Source organism: Sceloporus undulatus, chromosome 4 (assembly GCF_019175285.1).
Source record: "Sceloporus undulatus isolate JIND9_A2432 ecotype Alabama chromosome 4, SceUnd_v1.1, whole genome shotgun sequence".
Lineage (NCBI taxonomy): Eukaryota > Metazoa > Chordata > Lepidosauria > Squamata > Phrynosomatidae > Sceloporus > Sceloporus undulatus.
The window spans coordinates 77,642,917-77,659,445 of record NC_056525.1 but is presented as its reverse complement, the minus strand read 5'-3'; positions in this window follow the sequence as shown (position 1 = coordinate 77,659,445).

Sequence of the window (16,529 nt, the reverse complement as noted above, 5' to 3'; positions counted from 1 at the left end):
GAGTCTGGCCAAAGGGCCTTAAACAGTGACTTTAGTGGTGACACTTGTCTCTCTGTTCAGGTTCTTCAACTGCGCTGTTAGAAAGCTTGGGTGTTATTTTCCAGGTAGAATCACACTATCATTGATGAAACCCAACATATCTTGGCCTGTCCTTGTCTAATGGTAATGGGTACTTTTCCATTTGTGCAGCCTATGGAAGAGGACAGAATCTTTGGAGAGATGACAGCCACCAAGTGTTCTGCAACTTTTCCATTTCTAGTTCATTAAAAAAGCTAGTGGGAGATTGGCCACATTATTATTTCTTACCCACCTCTCCCTATGGAACATTAGTAAAGCGTGTCAGTGGTGGAGGAAAACATCCTAAAGTGCGTTGTTTTTTTATGCTCTCCACCAACCATAAAATAAAACCCATAGAAAGTTGGATTAAATAAGGGCCATGTTATTTGATGTATCTTCTATTTGAAACCTCACAAGATTTTATGAGAACTGGTGCTGAATTGATTTCTAATACTATTAATTAAAAAATCAGATGTCCAGAATAAAATGTGCAAATGCAGTTAGATAAGATAAGGACTGTTGCTGATCAGTAGTACAACATTGACATCCAAAATACACTGCAGAAATAATCCAGTTTGAGACTGCTTTAACAGCCCTGGCTTGGTGCTAGGGAATCCTGTACTTTATTGTACTTTATTGTGGCATCAAAGCTATTTGACAGAGGCTAAATGTCTCACAAAACTACTGTTTCCAGAGTTCCCTGGCATTGAGCCAGGGCAGTTAAAGTGGTCTCCAACTGGGTTTTTTGTTTTGTTTTGTTTTGTTTTTTGCAGTATGTTTTGGACCAGGGTTATACTTGTTTAAAATTATTGTGTTGATGGTGTTAAGTATGCTTTAGATTAGGAAGTAAAAATACTATACCATCACCTCAGTTTCTGCTTTCCTACCCTACTTGTGGTCTGTTCTGACACAATATTGCCATCTCTTGATTTCTGTTCCATTTCAGACTTATGTGGATCAGGTAATGCAAGGGTGAGAAAGACACAGCTTTCCAAATGTTGTCAGACTGCAGCTTTCATTAAATTTCACTGCTAGCTATGCTGGCTAGGGCTTCTGGGACCTGCTGTCCAACATGTGGAGAGTCAAGCAATTTCTACACCAGAGATGATTTGCTGTCTTACAAAAAAAACCCTGTCCAGAGAAGAGGTTTCATTGAACCTCTTTAACTCTGTGTATGAGTGCCTTCAAATCCCCACCCCCCCAATGCATGGCAACTCCATGAATTTCCTAGGGGTTTCTAGAGCAAGGAAGAGGTAGTTTGCCAATTCCTTCCTCTGGAGTGTAGCCTGCAGCACCTGGTATTTGTTGGGGCATGTACCATAAAGGTACTAACCAGGGTTGACCCTACTTAGCTTCCAAAGTCAGACAGGATCTGGTGCTTTTAGGATATTTAGGCAGGCTTATTTATAAATTAAATCCAGAATAACACCAATTAATATTGCATACTGTGCTGGTTCCAAATTTGGTGAGCTGGAGGTGCTAGTTCCCAGAATTCCATTGCTGGAGGTGCTAGGATCAGTGTTTGTTTCTTTCATGTAAAATGTACTCATTCATACATAAAATGTATGATTCTATGATTCTACTCAGATATGTCTGATCACACAAAGTGCTAGCAGCTTTAATGTCAGATGTATGGGTTCTGACTGGGGCTAATCAATGTTCAGCTTTAAGCACTCTGCACTTGCTCTGAGTAACATATTCAGGGGTAGCTCTATTGGCCCTATAGCAAAGTACAGTAGCATCCAAAATCCACAAAACAGTGATACATTTATTGGGTCAAGCAAAAGTCACATTATACATATTGCAAGTTTTCGAAGCTCCACTGGCTTCTTCATCAGGCAAAGATGTTAACAACCAAACAGGAGAAAAAGAAGGAAGGAAGGAAAGAAAGAAAGAAAGACTATCGTTATAACGTGAATTCGCATAGCTGAACTAGGAGTCACCCCGGATCTGAGCTGCAAAAAGCCCGGTGTGATAAACTTCCATGTTAGCCATAGTCCTGCATTTGGTCAACATGTTCTGGTTGTTCTTAGTTCAGATGTTATGGAAAGGTATTCATGCAGGTGGGCTCTTCCTCCTTCTGGCCATGTGGATACTGGGAGTTTCAGTCCAGGAAATAAACTTTATATTCCATTTGCAAGACAAAAAGCTCCTGACTTTGAGATCCAGTTTGTCTCAAATCCTTTCTGAGGCTACAAGTGTGCTAATGGAATTGAAAATGTATTTCCTGGACTGAATATCTCAGTATCCACATGGCCAGAAGAAGGAGAGGCCCACCTGCACAAATACTCTTCCATCACATCTTAACTGAGGGCAACAACCACAACAACATCTTGACCAAATGCAGGGCTAGGATTAAAATCGTTATTCCCCCCTCCCTCCTGTGTCATTTGTAACACCTTTGACTGATGAAGAAGCCAGTGGAGCTTCGAAAGCTTGTAGCACGTACAATGTGCATTTTGATTGGCCCAATACAAGTATCCCTGTTTTGTGGCTTTTGGATGCTCTGAGTAGCGATTCCTTCTCCGTTCCAAAGTTAAGTGAGAGTTTAGTCCAGTGGTGCCCAAACTCTGGCCCTCCAAATATTCTAGACTTCAACTGCCAGCTGGGCCAACAGTCAGGAATGCTGGGAGCTGAAGTCCCAAACATCTGGAAGACCGAGGTTTGGGAACCACTGATGACTTCAGCACATTTCTGTTTAAATCAGCATCAAGGGAAGGAGTGGGGAAGTAGTTCCTAATCTTCCTCCCCGCCTTTCCCTGCCAGACTGGCTCTGACGTTCTGGTTTCCTGCCAAGGGAAGCGATGCTCGTGTTTCCTGAATGTATATATAACTCCAGGCACACGGACAGTCGTGACTATTCTCCATGCAGCATTTCCAGCTTCCCACCAGAGTCGTGAGATGCTCCTCTTGGGCAAAGCCAGATCATGCCTCTTTCCTCAGATCACGATTACACTGAGCAGAGGAAGAGGTCTTGAGCAATGTCCAGCCCTGTCCAGGGGGACCAGAAAATGCCCTCATTGCAAAATGGAGATCATCCCAGAAAAATGGAGGGCCTGGGCAAATAAAAAAAATCCTCCGCTCCAAATCACACACTGCAGGAATAATCCACTTTGAGACCGCTTTAACTGCCCAGGCTCAATGCTAGGAAATTCTGAGAACTGGGAGACATTTAGTCTTCTCTGTCAGAGAGCTCTGGGGTCACAATCAGCTACAATTCCCAGGATTCCCTAGCACTGAGCCAAGCCAGTCAAAATCATCTCAAACTGGATTATTGCTGCAGTGTGTTCTGGGCCATCCACAGTGTTTTCAAGAATGTTGTGCCTGAAACAAAGTTGGTGGCTTCTGAACCATCGGAAAGCAAAGGTCTCACTATCTCAGCCACCCATGAGGACCATTTGGGAGCATAAATGTAAATGCATACTGCTGAGGCCTGCTCCAAATGGACAATTTGGATGTGGAGTTTAAATATACAGTAAATGCGTGCTGCTTAGTCCTGCTCCAAATGGAGGACATTCCGGAATGCTTCCTGGACAGAAGGTGGAAAGGGAGGACGTTTCCTGGAAAAGGAGGATCTCTGGTCATCTTGAGCCCTGTCTGTTTAAACAGCTCAGCTTCTTCAAAGGGAACGAGGCCAATCTGCTGATCATTTGTCTAACAACCATCCATTCAAAAGCTGGGATCTTCCAAGGCTCTCTGCTCCATCAAGGTGGTCCCTTTTGACCTCAGTCGATCCCTCCTGGCCAGTCAGCTGCAGAAAAGATCTGAAGGGCCACCTTCACCTCCATTCGCCCAAAGCAGAGATTTAAAGGGAGATCGTGCCCTGTGATGGCCCCAGAACCTCTCTGGGCCTGACCCTAATCCACGATCCCCTTTCCTTGTCCTTGCAACGAATTGGTGTCACTTTCAAAAGGCAGCCAGTGCAAGGTGGCCACCACATGTCCTAACCTCAGAGGAGGACAAGGCACTGCGAAATGTAGGGCATTCAAGAAAAAAAAATGTAAGCATGGCCACATAAAAGCTAAAAATGCTAACATAAATTAATTCCATATGGTTGGTTTACAGCTGTATTGCATATCTTGCATTTTATGATCCTTGTAGTATTTTTATTTTATATCATTTCCACCATTTCCTCCTATTTGCAGCGAGGACAGGCTGCCAAGTAGACCTATGCCTCGAATGGGCTTCTTTAGTGAGGCTCCAAATGGAGGGCATTTTGGAATTCCCCCTGGAAAGAAGGGTAAAATGTAGGACATCTCCTGGAAAAGGAGCAAGTGTACTCAGGATCGGGGGTCTCATTTTTGTCCTAATTGTAAACACATACTTGGAACAATGTCCCCTTGCTGTTTGACTGGGTGGCCCTTGCGGTCTCTTCCAACTCTATGATTCTTTGATTCTATCTACGTTGTTGTTGTTGTTGTTGTTGTTGTTGTTGTTGTTGTTGTGTGTCTTCAAGTCGACTTATAGCGACCCTAGCAAGGCGAACCTATCCTGGGGTTTTCTTGGCAAGGTTTGTTCAGAGGAGGTTTGCCATTGACTTCCCTTGAGGCTGAGAGAGTGTAACTCCCCCAAGGTCATCCTGTGGCTTTCATGGCCGAGCTGGGATTTAAACCCTAATCTCCAGTCCACCGCTCAAACCACCGCTCAAACCTCTCTATATAAGCATAGTCAGACTCAGGATCAAAACTATAGAAAGGGATATAGTTCCTTGCTTAAGAGATCACAGAGTAGTAAGTGTGAGGTTCTCTGTTTGGAGCAAATCTAGACAAAATTATCATTGGAGTTTATCACACATGTCACACTGTTGTCTTCAAAAGGCCAGCCTATGATCTGGAGTGCCTTCTCCAACCTAGTATCCTCTGGATATGTTTTACTACAACTTTCCGGATCCTCCATCTGTCGGGGATTCTGGGAGATGCAGTCCAAGGCAGGAAGAGGACACCAAACTGAGGAAGGGCAGATGGATCTTGAAAAGGCCTGTTTATGAATCTAGGATGCATCTACAATGTAGAAAGAATGCAGAATTTCAAGTTTGATACCACTTGAAATGCTGCATCTCCATCCTATGGAATCCTGGGATTTGCAGTTTTAAACACTCCAGGATTCTGTAGGATGGAGCCATGGCAGCTAAAATGGTGTGAAACTGCATTATTTCTACAGTGCAGACCACTCAGGCCAGAAATGGGCGACTGAGGCTGATGTTTCTGGACTGCAAATCCCACAGTCCCTCAGCAGGGGCTATCCTGGGGAAGGCTGCTGGGAATCTTAGGCCAAAAGATATCTGTAGTCCTAGAAATAAAGATATCTGTACAATAAAGGGGAATGAAGAAAGTGCCAATGGGGGCAGTACAATTCTTATTTGGGAGAGTAATGCCCTTATCATCCCCATAGGTATATAGGATTATACTCAAGAAATGGTGGGATTGGATCTGGTGAGGCTGCAATTTTAATTTACATTGATTGTGTGTTTATTTATTTAATTGTGGCATGGTATTAGTCCCTGCTTTTCGAAGCAAATCGAAATGGGTATCGATTATGAGGACAGAGCCAGGCAGGATGGGATGCAATCTTCTGAAAAACTTCACTGACCCAAGGAACGGCCTTGATTCTTATTGCTTTGAAGGAGAGAAAGAACTGCCATGCAAAATTTAACAAACTTCCGAAGAATCTCAAGGCATTGTAATGGTGATCACTGAAGGTGCTGCATGGGAACCTCAGAAGGCTATAGTTCCCGTCGTTTTGTTTTATTTTATTTGATGGTGGGATCTCCCCTCTTTAAATCTATCTCCTTTTCCTCTGAGGAAGAAGTCTACAGTGCATTTGCAAAAAAGCAGGAGGGAAACAGTTACTCCGAAGCAATTAATCGCAGAATAGAGGAGAAATGAGGTGGATGTCATTGCCGAAATACTGTCCAAGGTTGCCCGATTAACTAACAGTGGTTTGAGTGTTGGGCTACTAGAGACCAGGATTTGACTCCCCACTCAGCCATGAAACCCAGTTGTGCAAGTCACACTCTCTCAGCCTCAGGGGAAGGCCAGGGCAAACCTCTTCTGAACCAATCTTGCCAAGAAAACCCAACGATAAAGTCGCCTTAGGGGTCACCTTTAAGTCGGAAAGGACTTGAAGGCGCACACAACATGCGATATTATGCTATATAATATGCTATATTATGCTCGATTATTATGCTATGTCATGCGTTTTGGATTTTTTTTTTTGTACTTTGTACTTTTCTATGTATTTTTTGACTTCTTGTATCATTAATCTATTGTATTATGTTTGCTGTGATGTAATTGGTGGGGGCGGGTGTACTTTGTATTTTGCTCCCTTTGCTTTGTAATCCGCCTTGATTCCGCAAGGAAAAGGCGGAATATAAATACATCATATTATTATTATTATTATTATTATTATTATTATTATTATCATCATCATCATCATCATCATTATTAACAAAGATATGCCTCCTGCCTTTCTCTCATTGTCCCACTCTGCTTAGGAGCCACAGCTTATTCACTACTCAGTTTGCCCATTCCTAAAGGTAGTGGTCCCCTTCCCATGAAAAGATTTAACCGTATTTACTATATTAGACATTATTGTTATTATTAGTGGATTTACACTTTGCCAGGTGCTCTCAACTGTAATTTTGGATCCTCAGTGATCCAGATTCCATCCAAGAATCAATGAGGCAATGTGGCAAACCATCATCATCATCAATCATATATATATATATATATATATATATATATATATATATATATGGGCTTTTGTCCCTCTCTGCTCCCTCTTTTCCTTTCTTTTCGCTCCATCAGAGGCCACATTCAACCCGGCTTCTGCCTGCTACGAACAACGTTTGACTGGGGAAGATTTTAAATATCAGTTTCCTTTGTCTCCTAAATTGCACCAAGCAGGTAGCTCCCTTCAGTCCCTAGCTCTTTTTTCCCCCCTTTAAAAATACACACATCACACACACACACACACACACACAGAGAGAGAGAGAGAGAGAGAGAGAGAGATATCTCCTCCTCCTCCTCCTCCTCCTCGTTTCTGGACCCGTTTTATTTTGGCTCATTAAATTAAATTAAGAGCCGGGGCGGTGTTCCCTGTTTAATGCACCGAAGTGTGTGCTTGTCTGTGTGTGTAAGAAGCGGAGATGGATAACAACCTTCAAGAAAGCGAAGAGAAAGGCCTCGTTATTCAAATGTGGGCAGTCCTGGTGCATATTTTATTACAACCCCCCTTTTTTCCCTATAATAGTCTCATCGCTCTCTCTTTTTGCAAAAGCGCCTCTGAAAGCGCAAATACACACAGTCTAGAAAAGCTATAAGGCATGCATTCCAAAGTCTCTCTCTCTCTCTCTCTCTCTGCATATCCTTGCAATAATTTTCCGCTTTCCTTCGATAAAATTGCCAAATAATAATGAATCATTTCATAAATAATGGGTTTAAGGGCTTATCAGGGCAGGCGGGCCAGAGCAAGCGCCTTATCTCTCTGGGCCACCTTGCTCCAGGGTTCCGCTCTCCATACTAAAGAGGAAACTGGACTGGAGCAGGCAAGGAGGGACACATCTCTCTCTTCTCTCTCTAGTCTTTTTACAGGGAGGAAAGAGAGGCGGGTTTAGTTTTAGATTTTCATTATTTATTTATTTGTTTTAAGAAAGAAAAGCAAAACCACACATCTAGCCGCCACGAATAGATTCCCCCTCCCCTCCCCAAATGGCTCCAGTCCTTTTCACCCGTGAAAAGCCAAATGGTGAGTAAAGAGAGAGGAGGTTTATTTTCATTTTATTTTTTTAAAATAGAAAGAACCCAATATTATTTATTTTCTCACGGGTTTCTCTCCTTCCTTCCCTCCCTCCCTCCCTCCCTGCCACCCCCTTCTGCGTTTTTCTTTTGCGTCGGGTGTTTGTGGGAAGTCGCAGGTTCAGACAGGGATGCCAATTTAAAAATAATAAAAATATAAAAAAGATTACCTAAAATAATTTGGGTCGTTCCTAAAATAAAGGAGTCTCGCCCCAATGTGTGTGTGTTTGTGTGTGTGTGCAATGTGTGTTGTTTTACAGCCACATTTAATATTTCTCACTGAAATATTTAATAAGGAAGGAGAAATTCCAAAATTACCCTTGTTTTAGTATATATTAAGATAGATTCCTATATTAAGATTATATACTGACTGTATGTGTGTGTGTGTGTATCTATATATAATGTATGATAGATTAATGTAGATAATATATATTAAAATAGATTAATATATTAAGATAGATTGCAATTTAGATAAATAGATAGATACATAGATTGATGGATAGATACGAAAGAAAGAAAGAAAGAAAGAAAGAAAGAAAGAAAGAAAGAAAGATTATTTGGTGGCGAGGCAGCTGGTTTCCGTTTGCAAAAGGCCAGGCCATTCTCAGCAGCGCGAAGTGAACAATAACTGAAGGCCGCCATCTCGACTCGGAGCGGCTGTTTCCTAAACCGCTTTGAATCCGGATCTGTGCTTTTACAGGGGGGCGAGAAGATTTTTACTACTATTTGTTATCAGGCCCCTGGTTTCTAATTCTGCAGAATAAAGGCGATGCGATCAGGGGTAGGCTCCATGGTATATTACATTTATTCCAAATTTACGCGTACCGACCGGGGAGTAATTCCCGGCGGGTTCAGTGGGGATTACTCCCGAGGAGATGCATCCCCCTCCAATGGACCATCGCGCATCCTTACGCAGACCTGGCATTGGTGGTGGTGGGTTTGAGGTTACCATACAAAGATCTTTGCGAACATGAGGATGGCGCCCTCCCGACCAGGCGAACAAAGGCAAGGCTGGCGGAGGAGGAAGGCCTCCAGCTTTCGAGGGATCCCCCATTTCTTGGCTCGTCTCTCCTCTCTGCCAAAGGGAAGGGAATTAAATGGGGATTGCGAGAAGAAAGGCTACCTTAAGAGGAGGCTGGAGGAGTAGTCCTTTCTCTCGGCAGATACACAAGGAAGGGGCGCTGGGAAACCTCCGAAGGCCCGCTGGGCATTTGGGTGCCCTTGCCTGCCTTTTGGGGAGAAAAGGAAAAAGAGGGTGGCTAAGGGGAGCCAGCACACACAGGCACATGCTCTAGAAAAGGGGGAATATATAATAGAGAGATCGATCAATAGATAGATAGATAGATAGATAGGCGCTCTTACTTTCCAAGGAGATCTCTCTCTCTCTCTCTCTCTCTCTCTCTCTCCTTGGACAGTAAGAACATCTGTCTACCTATCTATCTAGAGAGAGACACACACAGAGAACGCTATTTGTGCTACTAAATAATCCAGACTCTGATTGAGACTTTCCTTTTCTTCCAAAGGAATATATATATATCGAAGAAAAGGAAACGGAGAAGGAGAGGGAGAAAGAAAGAGGGAAGAAGGGAGAGATAGGGGGAGAGAGAGAGAATGCAGTCTGTACTAACAATAATCCAAACAATGATTAAGCCTTTTCTTCGAAAGGAAAAATACACACACACACACACACGTATATATTCTTCCTTTCGAAGAAAAGGAAAGCCTTGATCAGGGTGTGAGTGTGTGTGTGTGTGTGTGTGTGTGTGTGTGTGTGTGTGTATATATATATATATATATATATATATATATACTGTGTATATATATATATAGATAGATAGATAGATAGAGAGAGAGAGAGAGAGAGAGAGCTATTTGTACTAAAAATAATCCCATCCTTTCCTCGAAGTAAAGGAAAGGCTGGATCGGGGTTTGTGTGTGTACAGAATGAGAGAGAGAGAGCTATTCGTGTTTTTTAAACCTCCTGATAAAATACAGGGCGCATTTGAATCTGGATCATTTTAAAAGAGAGGGACTTTCCGTGTTGTTTTCAGAGCACTATTTCTCAGCTTGACAAAAGTCCTATAAAATTGGACGGTCTTCTTGCTAAATGCAACTCCTTCCTAACCTTTTCTGCAGAAGAAATGGGCATCAATGTCCAGAATCCTGATTATGATAGTCAGAATAAAAATATCTCCCCTTTCCCACCATTCCTCTGATCCTGAATGTTTTCCGATACCCCCCCCCCTTCCCCCTCCAGGATAGTGTTTCCTTTCTCCCCCTCCTTTTTCCTCCCTTCTCATTTCAGAGATCGAAGAGCCAAGAATAGTCGAGGAAGCTTCTTCGTACTGTTCGTTTGTCGAAGAATAAACACAGATAATACACTTTTTTAAAAAAAGTCAGTTTCCTCTAGTCGACATATTTGGGTTTAGCCATTTTTAATTGCCGGAAAAAAAAACATCAAACAGATAAAGACTGTCTTCTGAGATAGAAAGCGCTGTGTCTTTGTTATACATTCGGGCAGATAATTGAGATTAGTATCAAATACAAGCATCACGGCCCATAGTCCCGACTAGAGGAAATCCACCAAATAACTGGGTGAGGGAAGCCCTCTGAATGTTAGGTTTTCTCTAATTCGGATTTGGGATTCCGATCCACAATTATACCCAAAAGGATTCCAGTCTTTGTGTGTGTGTGTGTGTGTGTGTTTATAGATTGGCAGGGAAATAATCTGGAGTACACGATTACAGGAATATAGGATTGCAGGTCTGAACAGTCCCGTGTATATGGTTAGTGCAACAACATCCCAAATCTACAAGACAGTGATAACTTTATGGGACCAAGCAAAATGCACAAAATAAAAAATCTCTCTGAAGATGCCAGCCACAGATGCTGGCGAAACATCAGGAATAAACTCTTTATAAAACATGGCCACATAGCCTGAAAAAGCCCACGAAAAGCTATGCACAAAATACATGTTGCAAGTAAAATATATGCCAAAGGGGCATGGTTCACCGTAAATCCTGGTGAAGAATACAACATGTGTAGTTTCTGATTGTGGCCAAGAAGGTGTGTGTGTGTGTGTGTGTGTGTGTGTGTGTGTGTGTAAACTGGCTTTTAAAATTAATTCCCTATTTTATGAATGTCCTGGAATTTAAATTTTGAACTGTGGGTTAGAACAAAATGATTTGATTCTATCTCCAGGGTACCGATTCTGAGACCCCTGAACGCCCCCGTAAAATAAAAAAGGGCTGACAAATGTAAAGATAACAACGAATCAGGCGGAAGAGAGGTTATTTGATCGCGGCGCCTATGGTTACAGCTATTATTATTATTATTATTATTATTATTATTATTATTATTATTATTATTATTCATAAATAAAGGTTAATAATAATAATAATAGCATCCCAGTTGGTAGACTTCTCCAGGGGACTCAAGAGGGATAAAGGAGCTTGTGGTTTCAAATAGTTCCGCCCTAACTATCTCGGGGAACGGGGCTTCCTTGCTAAAGTAAAGGCCCTCCAAACACAACGTAGTGGTTTGAGTGTTGGATTAGGACTCTGGAGAGCAGGGTTCGAATCCAAACTCGGCCGTGGAAACCCACTGGGCGACCTTGGGCAAGTCACACTCTCTCAGCCTCAGAGGATGGCCACGGCAACCCTCCTCTGAAGAAATGTGCCAAGAAAGCCCTGTGATAGGTTCGCCTTAGAGTCGCCATGAATTGAAAACGACTTGAAGGCAAACAACACACACACAACACACACACGCCCACAAAAGGGGAGGGAGCAGAGAGCTAAGGAGGGAGAGGAACAAAGAGCCAAGGGAAAAGGCCGCCTTCCCTGCTTAAGGCGAGCAAAGGTTGTGAAAAGTAGGGGCGCTGAAGCAAGCTTCTAGATCACATCGGTCTCAAAAGTGGACGACTAGACAAAGAGGGGGGTTGTGGAGGGGACAAAGCACCCTAAAAGAGAGGCGGGGTTCTGTAAAGACGGGAAGAGATAGTGCAGTTTGATACTACTTTGAGTGCTTGTAGCTCCGTCCTACGGAATCCTTGGATGTGTAGTTTTACAAGGTCTTCTCTGCCAAAGAGTGCTGCTACCTGACAAAACTCCAAATCCCAGGATTGTGTAGGATGGAGCCCTGGCTGTTCGAGTAGGGTACAACTGCGTGATTTCTACAATGTGGATGCACCTGGTAAGGAGCCTCTCTCTGCAGACTTTTGCCGCCTCAACTACAGAGATGGGAAAAGGGGAATATTTGGGGGTGCATAAGGCGAGATGGAAGGCATTGCCTCGTCCTCACTCTCTACTTGGCGTCCATATGAGAGATTATAATTTCCCAATATGAGGGGAGGGGAGGGGGCTCCAAAGTGCTGCCTTCCTTCCAAGATGGACTGCTCTGCTTGAGGATGGCAGTTTTCATACAGAAAATGAGAAATTTCCATCAGCTGGGAAAGGCAAGAAGGCTGCACTCCTAAACAGGCTGAATGTGACATAGAGTCAGGTCCCTTTCGCCCTGCCTAGCATATTGCACTTTGATGACACTTGGTCTGCCAGGGTTTCAATCCCAATGGATCATAGGATTTGGAGTTTAGGGAGGTTTGCTTAGAATTTTTAGGCGGGGAGCTCTAGTTCCTCCCCCAAACTATAGCATCCAGGACGTTGTCATGGCAGTTAAAAAGGATACAGAGCACTCTAATTGTGTAGTGGGAAAGAGACCCAGATATCTCAAAGGGGAGACAAATCTCCCTCCCTGCCTGCAGGTTTTCCTTTTTGTGTGTTATTCCTCCCACAGCTTTTTGGGGTTTCCAAGAGGGTTTCTCCCACCCTTTTCCCAGCGCCAGAGCTATGGCTGACCTTCCTCCATGGACTGACAGAGAAATAACCCGAAATTCACGATTACAGGAATACACGGTTTCAGGGTTGAATATTGCTGTGTATATGATCAGTACAATAACATCCCAAATCCACAAAACAGTGGCACAAAGGTGGGGCCAACCAAAATGCACAAAATATGTGTTGCAAACAAAATGCATGTTAAAGATAAACCCTGGTGAAGAATATGGCAGTCACCCTGAACTGTAGTTTCTGATTCTGTCCAAGAAGGGGTGTGTGTGTGTGTTTGTGTTTGTGTGTGTGAGAGAGCTGGCTTTTAAAATCCCCCAGTTTATGAACCTCCTGCCTCCCTCTTGTCTCTTGCCTCCGCGATTTAAATCCATGGTGCCAAATCCCACAATCACACCGAATTAAAGCCGCTTTCCTTCCTTAGGTGTCTCCTGCGACTTCTTGCAGAGATGGATGGAAAAGAGAAGAAGAGCATACAGGCTTTGTGGAAATAGGAGATAACAGGTTGCTGTGCTAAAGAGGGGAATTCCTTGCCTCCCTTGGAAGAATGTCACAGGATTGAATTAAACTGATAGGAAGACAGCCAGAGAAGGACCCCGAATTGCTGATATATATATTTAAAAAATAGGCTTCCTCATATTCTCTGCTGTTCCCCCTCACATACTTGACCAAAAGACACAAAAAGCACCACCTCAAACCTGCTTTTGTTCCAGTGAAGAAATCTTTTCACACTACAGAGTTTTAGCGCTATGACCCCACTTTAACAGCCATTGCTGCATCTGAGCGTTCTAGAGGCTTCGGAGCAGCCACGGAGAAGGCCTTCTCCTCCATTGCCACACAAGATATATCTCTGGGGCTATGGAGAGAAAGACTTCTTCCCGAAGATCTCAAAACAAAGACAGGCTCCTATGGGGAGATATGGTCTTTCAGACAGCCTCGACCCAACCATAGAGGGCTGTATATGTTATAAAACTACTACAACACGATGTAATGGTTTTTGAGCGTTGGGTTACGACTCTGGAGACCAGGGTTTGAATCTCCACTCAGCCAAGGAAACCCACTGGGTGACCTTGGGCAAGTCACACTCTCTCAGCCTCAGAGGAAGGCCAAGGCAAACCTCCCTTCTGAACCAGTTTTGCCAAGAAAGCCCCGTGATAGGGTCGCCTTAGGATCGCCTTAAGTCAGAATCGACTTGAAGGCACACAACAAAGTTGTAACCAGCACTTCGAATTGTGCCCCAAACCCAAACAGTGAAAGTGTTGCAAGATGGGAGGATTTACACAGGGCTTGATGTATCTGGCTAGCTCCTTAAATCGGTGTGAGCCCTGCGTCCCAACATCATATTTCAGGGATAAAAACCACATCCTTATCCAAGCTGAAGATCGTTGTTGTGTGCCTCCAAATCATTTTGGACTTGTTGAGAACCTATCATAGGGGTTTCTTGGCAAAAAGACCAACCCATTTTTAGTACTACCTGCAACAGAGAGGGAATTTCTCCCCTGAAATCAATGGCCTAAACGTGCAGTTCGCATCTTTCAGGGCACCTCTTGGCACATTTACTCAGAATTTACTCAGAATTAGTAGTGATGCTTATGGCTCCCAGAGGAGTGTGCATAGGATGGCCAGCTTTTAGGAAGTACATGAAGCTTAGAGAGCCATTTTAGCCTGCAAAGACCTGGCTAGTCTCAATTAGAGCAGACCCACTGGATCAATGCATAAAATGGTGGGTCAAAATATGGATACATCCCATTAATTCAACAAGGAAACCTGGGAGAGAGTTGAGCCACCAAAGAGATGAGGTTTCCAACGTGTGTTTTCTGCCTCCCAGGGGGGGACCTGCCACTCGATTCAATTGTAGCATTATGATTCCCTTTTAACTGCCATGGTTTCGACCTAGGAAATTCTGGACTTTGTAGAGATACTGGATGGGTTTTCTGGCTAAGGATTGTAAATGTGTTGTTGCTGAGTACCTCCAAGTCGTTCATATCCATGGTGACCCCAACACGGGCTTTTCCATAACAGGTTTATCCCCCCAATGGGTTTGCCTTAGGGTTCAGCATTAATCGGAAAGGACTTGAAGGCAATAACAACAAACCCCCTGTTAAGTTCTTGCTAAATTAAATCGTATGGTGTGAAAGTCGAGAGCCAGTGTGGCACACGAAAACAACAATAAATCCACTGTAAAGTTCTATACAATTCAAGTGTGAAAGTCGAGAGCCAGTGTTGCCTAGTGGTTTGTGCGCTGGACAATAGATGACTCTGAAGACCTGAGTTCTAATCCCGGCTTGGTCATGTAAACCCAATGGAGGACTTTGGGCAACTCACACTCTCTCAGCCTTAGAGGATGGCAATGGCAAACTCCCTCTGAGCAAACCCCCACGGTAGGGTCGCCACAAGTCGGAAACAACTTCAAGCCACACAACAACAACAAGTAGTTCGAAAAGGTCCCCAGGCTTTAGCTAGTAGACATCACTGTCGTCTTTTTTAAGGGTCAAGACTGCAAGGATCTACACCTTGAAAATCTAGAGCCATTCAGGTCAATGGGATTTACTCTTGAGTAGAGTCTTGCGGTGCCGGTAATTTCTTTAAAAAACCATCCCAAGGCGGCCCTGAAAGGACAGGAACGGATTTCGGAGTTCAATTCCTTCGGCATCCGTTATTATTTTCCTCTTCGCCGCCGAGAGAGGTTTAGACCTGAAGCGTGAAATTAAACAACCCGCAGCTCAGCGGAGAAAACCCGACGGAAATAATTACGTTGCACTTAAGCGCTCTGAAATATGGGGCTTTTTCCTCTTTCTTCCGCCTTCTTCCAAAGGCCCCTGTTTCTGGATGCTTTATTATAGTGTGTATGGGTTTTGTAAATGGACCACAGGCAGTTCAAGTTGCAATCCTAACACACGTTTTAAATTAGAGACCAAATCTCATCCTATGTTTAGTGGGCCCTGCAAAAAGTAGCAAATCCCAGGAGCAAAACCTGGGTTAACCTTCTTGTGTTAAACTGGTTAACTCGGGTCAAAAATCCATCCTACTTCCAAGAATTTCAAAGTTGTGGGGGGGGGGGGGGGGGAGAGAGAGAGAGAGAGAGATCTTGTAGCCCCTTTGAAACCAACTGAAAGAAAGACATTGGCAGCATGAACTTTCCTAGACTTCAGTCTACTTTCTCAGATGCATTTGGAAATGCAGTATTATTAAAAGAAGCAAAATTCACTCTTGCACAAGGGGAAAGGGAAGCAACGTCTAGCCCCACCTCCATCCCACTGCATCTGAGGAAGGAGACTGAAGCCTAGGAAAACTCATGCTGCCAACTTCTTTCTTTCAGTGACTCTCAAAGGTGCCACAAGATCTCTCTCTACAGACTGATTCTACAGACTAACTCGGCTATATCTTTGATTTCGTGTAAATGGGTCAGGTGTCTAGACTTTTTTGGCACAGGCTGGGGAAGAGCGTTCCCTTCTTTCCAAAGAAGCTTGGGCAAGTGGCACTCTCTCAGCCTCAGGGGGAAGGCAAGGGCTAACCTCCTCTGAACAAGCCTTGCCAACAAATCTCTCGGAGACGACCTGAAGGCCACAAACACAGGCGCCCTCCACCTCCTTATGCTATCCACGCTATTATTGTCCGAGGCCAGTCTAAGCGAGTGGAACATACTAACCTTGTGAATCTAGTCACAGCACTATTTTTTCCCAGGCTTTCTCCTGTTTGGTTTGGGACATCTTGCCTGATGAAGAAGCTGGTTGAGCTTCGAAAGCTTGCAACAAATATATTGTGCATTTCGGTTGGCCAAGAAAGGTATCACTGGTTGCTGGATTTTTGTTTTCCCAGGCCGGGGTGACATTTT